A 16698-nucleotide genomic window follows, 5' to 3' on the forward strand; every position below is an offset into this window, starting at 1 on the left:
TCTCTCCTGATGTTGAACTTGATTGTAATATGGTAAATGTGGCCAAAATTAATTATTCTTCACATTTAAGATGTCTCTATATGTGTTGATACTTGTTTTATGACCAGATAGACAGTCCAGCGCTATAAATAGTCCACTATACCTTAAGGAGAGGGACTATTTTAGCATTTTTGAATGTAAGACTCACTACATTCATTACATCAAGCTTGTTGCTTGTCTTCTACTTGTTTCTATTATTTTTTTGTTTTTTTTTTACTAACTAGATATTTTAGAAATTTTTTTAGATGAGAATTATTCAATAAAATTTGAATGAAAATTCTACTGCAAAATTTATCCATTCAACTTAAATATGTGAATCATAATGTTTAAATTTTCATTCTATATGACTTTTCATAAAGTGTATTTACAGCTATAAAAATTGTTTTCAAGAACATCTCGTGTTAGGGAAAATACAATATTAAGTAGGAAAAAAGAATGATATAAAACTTCATATGTAGTATGATAATTTTAATATATCAGATTATTACGTGTAATTAAGTTTGAGGTACAAGTGCTTCTTTTTTATAGGTGGGTTGTATTGAAATGTCCTAAAAATTATTTCAACATGGCAGTGTTGAACCTAACTCATAGATTATTTTCTGTAGGAACCTTTTCTTTCTAGTTTCCTGAAAACTCTGTAGACTTCAATTTAATTACTTCAGGTTGGAAAGGAAATATTTTTGTTGTACATAATGAAAGTTATCAATGGGATGCATAATATATTAGGAATCAGAAACCTAATAGTTTACCCTTAGTCTTAACATTTACTGTTACAAACTTTCTCCAAGATATTTCACCATCTTAGACGACCCCCTTATATGATTGATTTAATGGTACTGATAGAGTCACGATTATTTAAAAATCATGTAATGTATCAATAGTAGACAATGTGATATATACATTGTTCATTAAATTTCTATCTCTTGGTATCAACAACATCTGAACTAAGTTCTTTTTCCAGATAATAATTCTTCAAAACCTTGAAAATAGCTATTTTGCCTAATTATTGTGTTCTGTTTCTGCCAATGAATAATTGGCCAACCCAGAATAAATGGCAAATTTTTCTGTGAATCACTCTCTTTCTCTCTCTGTGATATAAGACCTGGCCTGGAAAGAGATTTAAAAAAAAAATACACGTAAAGATTTTATGTTGTGTTAAATTTGCAAAATGACTATGGACATACCTGTAAGTAAATCTACCAGGTAAATCTTAATATGAGAATTATTTGTCACTGATTTTATGAGGGTTGTGAATAAAACAATTAGATTTTTTTCCAATATGTAGGAAATATCACACTGGTCATAAGAGAACAATTCTCTTTCAAAATAAGGATAAGTCAACTTCTTGTCACTTTTGAGTGTAGGAAGATTATGATGCCTGTTGAATAAAGCAAATATTTCCACTGCCAACTCTGATGAGACATATTTCATAGTCATGACCAATCTAGCTATTTTTTTCAATCATATATATTGTTTTTAACTTAGCACCTGCCAGTGGTTACACAATTAAATGTTTTCCACAAGATTGTTTCAAATTGTATCACAAGACACTTAAAAAAATAAGATTATTATATAGATATTTAGAACTATTTCTTCTTTTAACACATGCAATCCAAAAGGGCTGACTGGATGGACATATTGTGCCAGACATTTTATTTGTCACTATGGAGTCAGTTAAAAGGCAACATTTCTCCCTTCTCCTCTGCAACTACAGATCCAATCCACCTCAAAAAAATAATAAAATGGAGAAATTTTACAGATCATTTGTATCATTTATATATCTTCCCAAAACAGAAAGTGATATTCATGGAATATATGATTATAAAACAAGCCATGAAGTATAATCTATTTTATGATTTTAAATGTGTATATGTTTAAAAAATAAGTCATTTATGTGTTTTAAAATGATCATGGGCTCAAATGGCCTATTTAAGAAAACATGGGGACTTCCCTGGTGGTGCAGTGGTTAAGAATCAATGCAGGGGACATGGGTTCAATCCCTGGTCCAGGAAGATCCCACATGCTCTGGAGCAACTAAGCCAGTGCACCACAGCTACCGAGCCTGCACTCTTGAGCCCACGAGGCACAACAACTGAGCCCAGACACCACAACTACTGAAGCCCATGCACCTAGAGCCAGTGATCCACAGCAAGAGAAGCCACCACAATGAGAAGCCTGCGCACCACAACGAAGAGTAGCCCTCACTCGCCAAAACTAGAGAAAGCCCCCACAGCAATGAAGACCCAACCCAGCCAAAAATAAATAAATAAATAAGAAAGAAGGAAAGAAAACACATACTCTCTTTCATGTATTGAAAAAATATATATATTCACATATTCAATGTGAATATTCTATTTAGTTACAAGTATTTTTACCAGACAGAAACTTTAACCAAAATGAAAATGCAATTTTCCTGAGACCCAAAGACTTCAAAATACAAAATAAGATTTATTTTTTTTAAATTGGGAACAAGGCTTGAGAGATTCAGGGAAAGAAATATAAATTAGAGAAGTCAATTTTGTTGGAAGCAGTGCCTTTGACAGATTCATGACAAGATGGAAGAATAATTTTTGTTTTGAACAGTAGGTTGAAAGATTAATGGTAAGAAATAGAAAAATCATTTTTATTGGGAGGTGCAGGGTTATGAGGTTTGTGATTTAAGAATCTTATTTTTCTTTATTTTTGGAAACTGAGAATCTAAGAGATTTTTTAAATCCATCTATTTCATTGTCCATAGTTTTTTCCTATACACCTCAGCTAGTGAATTTGTGAGAGCTAAAGTTAAGTTTGTTGATAGTTTTCCTTCATGCTAAGGTTATGTTAAATCTATCATAAGAAAGTTAATTTACAAATGCATCTTTATTTCTATATCTTTATCTGTTTATGTCAAAGGAAAACATGGGAGACAAGTCATCAAAAGGTAAGCATTTGTGCATATTATATTAAGTTCTATATTTTACAAGCTCTGGTTCCTCATATTAAAACTTGTGTCTTTGCTAACAGGTAATGCATATATAAATTCTATGGATTTTTTGGATATAAATTCTTGCCAGTAAAAAAAATAATGTAAGACATATTTACCATTAGCATTGTCTGAAGTCAATTCTTTAAATTCCAGAGAGTTAGTTTTTTCAAAGAGCAGTTGAGAAATAATTTTTGGGTCCCTGAATAATTTAAAGATGTTAGAATCTGAAGTCATTGCATCATATCAATGTGAATTGAAAGGGGTTATATTATGTTATTCAAATTTTTCTATTTACAGTGGTGGCTGTAAAAAGGCAAGCCTTAATATAGTGAATATGTTCATGATACACCTTAGTTACTATATTTAGACTCAGTAAAACTGAACTTGAGTCCTGACTATTCCAAGTTCTTCCTGTGGGAATCTGACCAGGTTTTTGAAATTTTTAGTCTCTTTTTCCATGTGTAAAATGAAAATAGTGATAATTCATAACTCATTCTCTTGTCATGAGCCTTAACTTAGGCATTGCTTTGAAAGTAATTATCATGGTGTCTATCATAATGTAAGAACTCATTAAGTGGATAGAATTATTTAGCAGTAGTTGTTGTCAGCAGCACTGTAGTAGTGAGAGGTAGTTAATAACAGTTGGAAGAGAACCCAGATTTCCTGTTTCCCCCTATGGCTCTCTGTTAGATATGTCATTCAGCTGAATCTTTCAAAGGACATTTTGAATATATTATTTTTTATTAATATTCTGGAAAGAAGATGCTATTTCAAAAATTCCTCCATATGGCAAGATATTTAGTCTCCCCCCCAACCCACCAACTACAATCTTTGTCAAATTTGTTTGTGTGGTACAGTATACTGGAAATGGAATTTACTTGACTTTGAAATGCATAATATAAATATAATTAATAAAATAGCTGGAAATCATCTATAGTCTGAAATTTATTGTTGCACTTGCTATCTGCCTAATTTTAGCTTATATTTTTAAATCCATAAGAATATCACTGAACATGAATGACAGTTTATTGAGTTCTTACCATAAATTATTCTATGTAATTCATTTCTATAAGTTATTGAATCATTATAAAAATAATATGACTTAGATAAACTATGAGCCTTGTATTAGTTTTCTAGGCTTGCCATACCCATAACAAAGTATCACAGGCTGGGTGATTTAAACAATAGAAATTTATTTCCTCACAGTTCTACAGACTAGGAGTCCAAGATTATGGCATTGGTCAGGTTGGTTTCATCTTGAGCCCTCTCCTTTGTAGATGGCTGTCTGCTCCCTGTGTCTTCAAATGATCTTTCCTTCATACCTGTATCTTAATCTCTTCTTATAAGGACCCCTGTCATATTGGATAAGGGCCTGCCCTAGTGATAATTTAAACTTAGTTACATCTTTAAAGATCCTATCATCTCCCAACAGAGTTGAGATACTACTGAAGGTTAGGATTTCAACATAAGAATTTTGAAGACACATAATTCATCCTATAAACAATCCCCATTTTTAACAGGTGAGGCAAACAAAGGACAGAGAATCAAATTTGCTGAAGTTATGCTGCTAGCTACTCATACATTTGGGATTTAAATGCAGGTAATCTGATAAGAAAGATCTAATTTGTAGTGACAACTATACTACCTCTGTTAGAAATGAAGCATCTAATTGTTTTTGCTACGATAAAAACACAACTATTTTCTTTTCCATTTAGCTAATTCTCTAGCCTTTTGATATATACTATTTTGAAGGGTGGCAGTTACCAAGAATGTTGCCTCCATAACAAGGATGTCATGAAAGGAAATGATTTAGTAAACTTTTCACATCCATATGATGTGAATTATCATGTTATATAAGAAAATCTTATTAAGAACAGGGCAGTGGTGAATATTATAACATAAAAATGGAGAGGAAAAAACTGAAAGAAAAGACTCAAAATATAAACAGTTATTTTGTTTCTGTGAAAATTAGTAATGACTTTGAAATTCATTTTTATAAAAGTTAATATCATCTGATAAGGCATTTGATAGTTTTTGTTGAAACAATATAAACAATCAGAAAATGAATTTAAAATAATTCAAATAAAAATGTTTAGATTTTTCCCCAAAGATTTTAATAGTCATTATATAACTTTCTCTAGTTCTAAATTGTGATAAAGGTAAAAATAAGTACTTATTGAGGATAAAGTGGGAAGGGGAGAAATTTTAAATTTACATGAGAATTATACTGGTATTACAGTGTAGGGTCAGGCCAGCACATGGAAATAAGCCAACCATTAAGCAGAACAGAATACTTTGAGGACATTTTAATTTATTCAGAAATATTAATTTTAGGCCTCTGTGTAATGGGTACTGGGTATATATTAGCAAACAAGAGAAGGAAAAATCCCTACTGTCATGGAACAAATTCTTCAGCAGAGAGAGAAACAAAAAGAAATAATAAATATTTATATTTTAAGTTAGAAAGTAATGAGTACTCCATAGTAAAATGAAGTAAGGAAAATGAGATAAATGCTGGATGAGGGTGAGATTTTAAATTTAACTTTAAATGAGGTATTCAAAGAAAGTCTCTATGGGAAGTAAACCTTTGAGCCACAACTGGAAGGCAGTAAGTGACATGGATATTTGGGGAGAGGAATCCTAGAAAGAATAGCAAGTTGCAAAAGCCTTGAGAGAGGAAATGCCTGGCATGCTCAAAAATTAGGAAGGATAGTGTGCTGAAACTTCGTGAGCAGAGGGGGTGCTTGAGGTAAAGAAATAGCAGGAGCTTAGCTCCATTCAGGGAACTTAATAATTATTAAGCAGATAATTTGGCTAAAAATTATTCCAAGCCAGTTGATAATGATATATATACACCACCTCCATAACAATTACTTATGAAGGAAGTAAGTCTTGAAGAGCACTATTTATTAGTTATTTCATATTAAAGTACTTGTTCTTTTTATTTAGAAATATTTAGGTCGAGGGCTTCCCTGGTGGCACAGTGGTTGAGAGTCCGCCTGCCCATGCAGGGGACACGGGTTCATGCCCCGGTCCAGGAAGATCCCACATGCTGCAGAGCGGCTAGGCCCGTGAGCCCTGGCCGCTGAGCCTGCGCGTCCGGAGCCTGTGCTCCGCAGCGGGAGAGGCCACAACAGTGAGAGAGGCCTGCGTATTGCAAAAAAAAAAAATATATATATATATATATATATATGTATATATGTCAAAATGCATCTCATATGATGCAAATGCATTCTCAGTTTCTCTCCAATTTGAAAGTATGAATGTTAGCAGTAAATAAATACCCATTTAGCCTTTTAAAAGAGAAATTTTTATTATTGAGGAATCGATCATATTTTAATAGATTATCACTTACACATTGTGCACACCTTAACAAAATTAAAATATTAGAAACCATACAATGCCTGCTCTCAGACCACAATGGAATTAATCTAGGAATCAATAACAGAAAGACATCTGAAAAAAATCCCAAAGCAAGTGGAGATTAAACAATACACAAACAATATACAATAAAAAATAGGTCTAAGAATTAATCTCAAGAAAATTGAGAAATATTTTAACTTAAATGAATAAAAACCCCACAACTTATCAAAATTTATGGGATACAGCAAAAGCAGTGCTTAGAGGAACATGTATAAAAGAAGCTCTAGAATCAATCATCTAAGTTTCCACTTAGGAAACTAAACAAAAAGAAGAGCAATTTGAATCCAAAGTAATTGAGCTCCATTTCAAGAAAAATGATTATTTTATGTAATTTAGTTTAATTAAAGACTTAATTATGGTACCTGTAAAACTCATAAGTGTGGCAACATATTAAGCTAAAAGTTTTTGTGAAAAAATTAAATTATCAAAGAAGAGAGGAAAGACTTTTATGTTTTATGTAGGAAATTATTAATGACTTTATTAGATAAGTACTTGAAGCAAAATAAAATAGAAGTAAAGGTGGTAGAATTTATCAGTGAAAGTGAAGAAAAATGCTGTTGATCCTTGAACGATATGAATTTGAACTGTGAGGGTCCACTTATAAGCGGATTTTTTTTCAATAATAAATAATACAGTACTCTACAATCTGAGGTTGGTTGAATCCACGAATGTGTAGGAAGCATGGATTTCAGGGCTGACTATAAAGTATAAGCAAATTTTTGACTGCACTGAGTATCAGTGCCCCTAACCCTCACATTGTTCAAGGGTCACTGTAAAGAAAAATGAAACAATGATTCAATAACTTAAATTTAGTGTTGATATGTAGAAATAAAGGCAAAAGCCACAAAAGAAGAAATATAATTACCTGTTGGTCAAACTTCCCCAAAAAACAATTTACCTAAGATAATCCACAAAATGTTCTTACTGTCTACAAAGTAAAGTTAGAAGCTTAGCATTACTCTTGCCACCTCTTTTTGCAAGAACTGGTCTAACTTTACACATCTCCCCTACATAAACTGCTTGAGTCAAACTATGGTTATTCTAAAAACATTCTGCTAATTCTACACCTCATGATTTTTTATGTCACAAAAGTTTTGTTACTATTGTTTTTGTTTTCTGCAAATATTTTTGTGGTGCTTTTCTTCTTCTCTTCTCCATGTAAATAATATTAATTATCTTTGGAGGTCTCCATTAGTTCTAACTTTTCCATTTATGTTGCACTGACCCCTTTAGTTATCAATCTACACATTCCTCTGAAGTTCTTTATAAAACTTTCTATCTATTCTTACTACTTACTATCTATTCAGTTACTTCCTATATAATCTCTCACCTTTAATGATAAAAACTGGTAAGTTTTTTCATTATAAGTGCTTCTACTTCACCTAGATTTTAAATGTTTTAAAGACCTAAACCTTAACGTAAATTAGGTTAACCTGGATGTTAGCTGAATTAGGCAGATTTACAATTTACAGTAGAGAGTTCACAGATCAGGGTAGTGATGTCCATTTACATTATTTTTAGAGAATACTCACTCATGGATTTATTAATTTGTTTTAAAAATAAATAATTATACATTTCAGTTATTGTTTACAGTTTTGGAGATGCAACGGAAATCAGACTTGAAAAGTATCTGCCCACATAAAGGTTATGTTTAAGTGGGCAAAAAGGCAATATGTCTGTGATAAATAAATAAATTTATTTATATTTATGAAGACTCTGTAAAGAAAAAAAAGAAAAATTTCTGTGAAGGAGAGTGACCCTTTTCTTTGAATAGGGTTGTCAAGAAAAAGAGAGGGACTGTTTTTCAACAAAAGCCAAATAAAGAGGGACTCCCTAGAAGCATCACTCCTGAGATTGAAGTTGTCTGAAACAAGCTGGGACAAACATCTCACCTCTGAGAACTTGATAAGCTGGAAATATCCGTTCTACTTTGGCATCACCACTCAATATATGTTGAGAAATTGGTAAGAGAGCTTGGTCTGAGTCCCTTGGAATGTGTTGTCACATGAGAATATAGGTACTGATAATTGTTTCTTCCCTGTTCTCTTCTGATATCAGGAGTTTGTGGAGTCATCCTTTGCCACCAGGGTAAGTAAGAATTGTGATGACGGGAGGCTGGAAGAAATGGAGAAGTGTAGCCGCTTCCTTCCCTCTAAGAAGACAGAATTAGATTCGTGGGTTCCTGCAACTCATATGAAGGAGCATGAAAAATAGAGAAGAAAGAAACAGCCTAAGGATGCTCAGGGGCACACTCAAATAATTAATGGATAACATTATTTGAAAAGGATATTTGAGGGCTTGGATACTTTGAGAAGCTGGAGGGAGACAGGGTTATATACTCTAGAGAATCATTAGTGAAGGAGGAACTTGAAGTGAGACCCTCTAATATTCCCAAAGGAACCACATACCTATCCACACATTATCTTTGTGCAACCACATCAGTAAAAGCCAGTAGAAGGAATGAAACCAGGATGACCCAGAGAGTGACCAAAGATATGTGGGAACACTGACAGATAACAACCTCAACCTGCTCAAAATGCAGGTGTTACACAACAAAATATGCAGGCATTTAGAGTTTTTAGAGAAGGCCTGCCTACAGTCTAGCCCACTGGCAGGACAGAATTCACAGTAGGTTCAGAACCAGTTCAGACAACACTGGGCCCTAATCCATTCCCTGAAGTAGTTCTGAGGCTATACATATGTCTCCCCCAAACACATTCCCTGAAGAAAAACTGAAGAGGCTGAAAAAGTATCAGTGGATTAGGACAATTCATTATAGTTATTAGAAAAACAACCCACTCTACTGAGAGTGGCTTAGTAGATAATCCCAAGATGTTAAAAATAATTCCTAAGGAAGCACACATATCTTAATTAAATTAGGACTTCTCTAAACAAGTAAACTCTAAGATTGTTTGCTTTAATTTACAACTCAATTTGGATTTTGACTTCATATGGCCCAACTGCCTTTCATGGTAATAAAAACTGTATCAAGACACTGATGCCACAGTATAGAGAGAACACTTTTACTTCTCACAGTCTTTTTCAGTATTTGTTCCATTAATACTACAGTTGCAAATGAAAGAAGTCCCACCCACTAACTTCTATGTTCAGCACCTTGTATTTAAAGAGAATGGTTGAAGTGTAAAATAATGCATGATTATTGCGATATTATAGATGTAATAGAGTCCTTTTTTGCTTTTCAAATAAGTTTACTGTCATTCTGAAAGTAAAATATCTGAATTCTTCCACTGGAAAAAGAAAAGTGATCTTGGTAAAAAACTTACTTTATAGTAATTGGAAAGTTACATATATAGGGATAAATTCACAACTGCCTCATCAAGATATCTTGATAAATTACCCAAAATTTTTAGAAATCATTATACATATGTAATAATCAAATACAATAAGCTGCAGATCCAAGTAGAGCTCTTGTCAAGGCAGGATAGATAAGAACCACAGTGCAATCTTTTCACCTGCCACCATTTCTTGTTTTGTTTCCAACAAATCAGTGATTTTTACATTGTTGCACAGTAGTTCATGACTAAAAGAGTCATTATTTTGGAATTATTTAATGTGATGCTTCCACTTCAGTGAAAGAACTAAGCAGTAATAATGAGCAATTAGAAGATACATATTGGTATTGCATCAACCTAAAACATTTTACAAGGAATGTACTGATTCAATCTAGGCTCCAGAGAGTAGAGAATTACAGTCTGCCAGAATTAGGTAGGTTTATCTTTCACTGTATAAATTATCATCATGTGCTCTCTAAAATTACCATCTAAAATGTGGTAATTTTAGGTCTGTAACATATGTGCTATAGAGGAAAAAAAAAAGAAAGAAAGAAAAAAGTAGGTAGATATTCTAAAGAAAAATCAAGATTCTTTCATATGAAAAGTTACACCAGGGACACTGACATGTAAGGAGGAATGGGACTTCCTTTTCACCCAGTAAATTTCAGTACAATCTGGAAGGAAACTGGATGAGCAAGCAAATTCTTGGACTCTTAGCTGGTGTGCCTTCCCTCTCAGGCGGTTTATTCCACAATATCATCACTTATCAAATGGAAGCAGTGACCAAGAAGATCTCAGAGAGATGATGTATGTGCTCATAAATAAAAAGTAGAAACATCCCAAAGGTGACAAGACAGAATAAATAAGTTTGAAGTGTTCAAAGTTTGAAGTATTCAAAGTGAGAAGCTAAGTGAGATTGCTCAGAAAACAAAGGTAAAAATTTTGAGGAGACTATGATAAATCAAGCAAGTTTAGAATGACATTTACCAAGTCATAAACTGAAACTAACACAGTGACTAAAAATCCAGTGGGAGGATAGGCTGTTCCACTGAAGAGTGATGATGCAGAAAGAGTCAAAAGAGGCTAGAAAAAGTTTCTGCCACAACTGTACATTCCCTCAAAAATCTGACACATTCTGAAGAGTACTGTGGTTATCTCAGCTGTGTTATAAATGGTTGATAGAGAAATATCTATCCATTTATTTTATTTCAACCTAATTCAATTTACATCTCATTTGTTAATTCCTTGAAGAATTCATCTTCCTTCATTCCTTGTCCAGTGTCTGGAAACATTTGCTTCCTATATTTATTTGATATTCTGGTTGTTTATAGTAGAAGGGTAATTTTAGTCCTTGGAAACAGAAATCACCTTTAAAAATGTTTAGATAATCAATAATATTACTTTGTTTCAACATACAATGATATACGTTATTTTTAGAAAGAATTCATTTTTGAAAACAGTGTTTGAATATAACCACTTTATAATTCACCAACATAATAAAAAAGTCAAGAAACAAGCATTTCAAAAATATTAAATACTAATTATTTTAAGGCATCATTTTATTATCGAGTGTCCCTATTTTAAGTGATACATTATATGGTTATCCTACTTATAAGTCTTTTTTTTTTTTTTGCGGTACGCGGGCCTCTCACTGTTGTGGCCTCTCCCGTTGCAGCGGAACACAGGCTCCGGACGCGCAGGCTCAGCGGCCATGGCTCACGGGCCCAGCCGCGCCGCGGTATGTGGGATCTTCCCAGACAGGGGCACGAACCTGTGTCCCCTGCATTGGCAGGCGGACTCTCAGCCACTACGCCACCAGGGAAGCCCTTTATATGTCTTTTAAAAGTAGTTTCAAATCTCCACTATTACATCTTTGCAATCTACGAATGCAGATTGCGTATGTTAAACCGGCAACTCAAATACCACAAGAAAGACTGCCAGATGTGCTTTAAATGGTAAATAATAATTTTAAGTGATGTTCTGATGGAAGTAAAGCACAACCTCTTTTCCATTAAATTATATGGTTACAGGAAAATTAATAGTGTATAAAAACATTAAAATACTTAGTCATCATATGTTAAAAACAGATTCTAGGCTCAGTTAATTATGGATGGTTCTAGTGTTTATGCTTTTATTTATTATGTTTTGTCTTGCTTACTTGATATCTGGTAAGATTGCTTCCATTCGCATGGAAAATCAAAAGTTGTAGTATGCAGGCTGCTTTTTTTTATTTTGTGGTATTCTTCCATGTAGAAGGGAAATCTTAGAGCCCTGGTTCCACAAACTGAGGGTTATAGAATGTCCCAATTATTAGGGGGAAAAAACCCAAATATAAAACAGTTTCTGAAAGCAGTTCTATCTCCTTTGAAAATCACTGCATAGCATTTTATGGGGTTTGCATTAACTTCCATGAGGTAGAGACTTGTTAAGAGAGAGTAATTTGTGTGGAAATGTGGCAGAATGTGACATAAACAAGTATGTATTTTAGTGGCTGTGTGCTGGATTAGGAATGAAAGTTTGGCAGGATAATGGCAACAGGCAGAGAGTAGATTGACTAGGAGGTTATTGCAAAAATTTAGCTCAGAAGTTATAAATATCTATGTAACCTGTTTAAATATATCAGCATGGAGCAGAAGGAAAAACAAAAACAAAAGATATGTTTTCTGGGCTAAGATTCAAAACTACATAGGAAGAAAATTGATGGTAGTAGATGAAAGGAAAATTTGGAAAAGGAAGAAGAGAAGGGCAACAAAGATAGACTGATATTTTATTCAGGTATTGGAGGAAATCTACCAATGTTCACCTAAAAAGTGGGAAGAGAAATGTTATATGTTGAAAAGAAAAAAGAAAAAAATTTCAAAAATTGTAGTACATTCTAAGAGAGGAATCTTGTAGAAGGACTTAGATAAATGTGGGAAAGTAATTTATATATTAAAATAGAAGCAGTGCTTGGATGGGGTTTAAAAGGGGCTATTGATGTTTATTGTGATTATTAATATCTGACGTGCTGTCCATTTTCTTGTCAGTGATACCAAAAAAAAGTAAATGGAATGATTCAAACTTAATTAACAGACTTTTCAGTTCCAAACCAATGTTCATGTTTTTAGGAATAAAGGTATTGTTAAAATCTTGGGCTTTCTATTAAATTTACTATGCAATATATCTTGAATTCCACACAATTCTGAGAACTTAACCCTTTTTTTAAATTCCAGGTTGCTGGGGTCAGTGTAACATTCTAAGATTCAGCAGTTCCACAGGATGAGGAAGATGTGGCCACATAAAATAAAGATATATACTTCTATTTATTAAAGGTAAATTGTTGGAAAAATACTGTTGGACTATGAGTGCCAGATTTCAAATATTCACTATTAAAGTTATAAATTATTGTTAAGAATGTGAAATCCTAGAAGAAGAGGAGAGGAAGGAGGAAGAGAAGGAAGTATAAGAGGAAAAAGGGAAATTTAAGGATAACAGAAGAAGAAGAAAGTGTTCAGATCTTAAAATAAATGATAGTATATTTGACAAAGAAACCAAAACTCCTGGAAAATGATCTATTAGAATGTCATATCTACATAATATCAGTAGTGTATCTCCCAAATGGACTCACATCTATATCTAAAAATATATATTTGTGAAAATAATAATACCAGCATTGTAAAAATAAAACAGTAAGAGCTAACATTTATAAAGCATTTGCTATGTTCTATGCATGGTTTAATGATCTTTACAAATGTTAACACATTGAATTCTCACTTAAAATTCTGAGGTAAATATTTTCTATTATTTTTCCATAGGCACATAGATGGTGTCCTCATTGCTTATCACTGAATGCCAGTGGATATCTTTAGCACTTTCAAGTAATGCTTCTTCAGGTAATTTTTTTAAGATGCATAAAAAATGACAAAGGTTCAGGTTTCTTGAGTTTCATTATCTATGGGTTTTATAATGCTTAACTATCCACAGCATTAAATATGAAGTCATATAGATGGGCTCAAATTGTATCTTTTTAACCTTACATAAAAAATTTACTTAGTTTAATCGTGCTCTTTCATAAAATTAGAATAACTATATCTGTGCCGTACGTTTTTTAAGGATCAATGTGATTTTGTATAATAAACTTATTTACCCACTCAGAACATTAAAAAATGCGGTTAAATCTAATGTATGAAAATGCACAAAACTGCTCATTATTGAAAACCTGTATAATCACTACTAAAAGATAGACAAAAATTAAGAAAATGTATTTCAAAATTATGAGGATTATTTTGAATAATAAACAAACATATTACAAAATAGTTGATAAAATATTTTAAGTTCTCATGTTCATATATATATGTGTTTGTGTTGTGTACTTCTGTCAATTCATTCAGGCCACTATAACAAAAACACCATCAATTGAGTGGCTTATAAACAACAGAAATTTATTTCTCACAGTTCCAGAGGCGGGGAAGTCCAAGACCAAGGTGCTGACAGATTCAGAGTCATATGAGGTCCTATTTTCTGGTTCATAAGCAGGTATCTTCTCACTGTGTATTCACATGGTGGAACAGACATGAAAGTTGTCTGGGCTCTCTTTATAAGAGCACTAATCCAATTCATGAGGGCTTTGTCCTTGTGACCTAATCACCTCCCAAAGGCCCGAGTTCCGAGTTTTATCACACGGGGATTAGTTTTCAACATATGAATTTTAGGCTATAGCAGTATCTAATAACATGTCATGTAGTGTCTTACTAAAGCTAAAGCAAATATTAAAATTTTATTTTTATTAATATAAAACACTACCAAAGAAACTGAATGTATGAACGAATAAGGGGTCAAATATGGCTCCAGTTCAGAGATATACATGAGTCAAAATACACTCTGAGAGTTTGCATGAGATCTTGCATTGTCATAATTCAGGGCTTTCAATACTCAAATTTTTTTTTTCCAATTTCAGTAATGCCTTTATTCATAATTTAAAAGTTTTTTTTTTTTTTTTTTTTGGTGGTACACAGGCCTCTCACTGTTGTGGCCTCTCCCGTTGCGGAGCACAGGCTCCGGACGCACAGGCTCAGCGGCCATGACTAACGGGCCCAGCTGCTCTGTGGCATGTGGGATCTTTCCGGACCGGGGCACGAACACGTGTCCCTTGCATCGGCAGGCGGACTCTCAACCACTGCGCCACCAGGGAAGCCCTTAAAAGGTATTTTTATTCTTGCTTCTTTTATAGCTTTTTTTAAGTGATTCTCTCTTCATTTCCATGTCTAACTCCGTAAAAGAGTACATTATAATAATGGCCCACAGCCAAACTCTGCATTCCATTCCATTTCATTCTATTCTGTTCCATTCCATTTCTTCTCTTTGGTGTTAAAATATTTTAAGAAATATTATTTAAAAGATAAGGTAAAAAGTTTTAGTATTATGAATAGTAATATGTGTGATGGGGTTAGTCATTAAAGTAATAAATAAAAAAGCTCAAATTTTAAGTATAACAGATATAATTCAAATTTACTCTTAACTTTTCATTTTTAACAAGGGAAGCATAATCCCATATTCTAGCATTATATGTCTTCCTCTCATCAGTGATATCTATCAGTTCTCTACTTTATGTCATAAATATGGCTTTGTTTATCTTTTCTTTTGCATGTTTTAATGACTTCCTTCAACTAGATTGTCAGCTCTTGGGGGCAAGGGTTAGGTTTGTTTGTTTTCTAACCCCCAAAATATTAAGAGATAAACTTGCCCAGAGAAGGGATATAGATTAGAAAATGTCTGGATTACTTTTCTTTAGAAAGTTTAGTTAGCTATGATGTAGATATCTAGAATTAAATTAGTACATGAGCCACATACAAAAATCAAGAACTGTTTTTCCTTATTATCTAAAGCTACTTAGAAGTAAATATATTCCTGTAGAAATAATTCATATACCATTTTACCAGTAAATTAACCATAATCCATTCCATGCATTGGACAATCAAAACCCAAGGTAAATATCTGCAGTATTAATATAATGATGAAAATAATATTCATCTATTTCTAAATCAACACTCAAATTATTGCTAGATTTTCCAGTGCTTTCTAAATCATTAATGTAACCATATTTTCTTCTGGTTTAGAACATGTCAAAGTAGTCCAAACTATTTCCATTTTACACTCTTCCATAACTCGCCCTGGATTGTCTTATTTAATTTTCTGCCCCAGCATATCCTTTCCATGTGCTCTTCTCTCTACTGCCATGCCCTTAGCCATGCTACATCAATATAGCAAATATATACCCATTCTTCAAGACCTGTTTTAATTGTCACATCTCTAAAATCTTAAATCCTGAAGCCAAGCTCATCTTTCCCTTCTATGAAATTCCACATAATTTTGTGTAACTATTGTGTAAAAAGGAATTACTGTTCCATTATATGTCTCTTGGGTACTTGAGAGCAGAGTTAAAGTCCTATTAATCATTTCCATGATGTAGAACTGTGCCTAACATGAAGTAGGTTCTTAATAAATGCAATGAATAAATGAGTAGAGTAACCATACTGATTCAGAATGACTAACAAGTACCCTTTAGGTAATAAGTAAAATAAAATTGTTACTTCCAAAATAAGAAAAAGCAATTTTTAATAACCCACAATATATACATTTCTTTTGCAGTAAAGCCCTGTTGTATTAAAGGAAGATTGCTTAATGGGGATCCATTTATTTAAGTATATAAGACAGATGGGGGACATAAATGATAGGAGAAGAATTGGATGTGTAAATAATAAAATGTGCAAGCATTCTTCTTCTTAAGAGAGAGACTCTAGTGCATTGACTCAAAAGAGAAAGATATACAATAATGAGAGGAAACTCAAAATATGAGAAAAATCAATAAATTTACCATTGAAATAAATCTATCTTTAAACCACTATGTGATGCTATTATGTGACTAGAGGTTTAAAGTAGCCAATGCTAAAGCCTTCATTCCAAATATTAAATTAAAAAATAATAATTATTATTTCTAAT

This window comes from Lagenorhynchus albirostris, chromosome 4 (genome assembly GCF_949774975.1).
Source record: "Lagenorhynchus albirostris chromosome 4, mLagAlb1.1, whole genome shotgun sequence".
Taxonomy (NCBI): Eukaryota; Metazoa; Chordata; class Mammalia; order Artiodactyla; family Delphinidae; genus Lagenorhynchus; species Lagenorhynchus albirostris.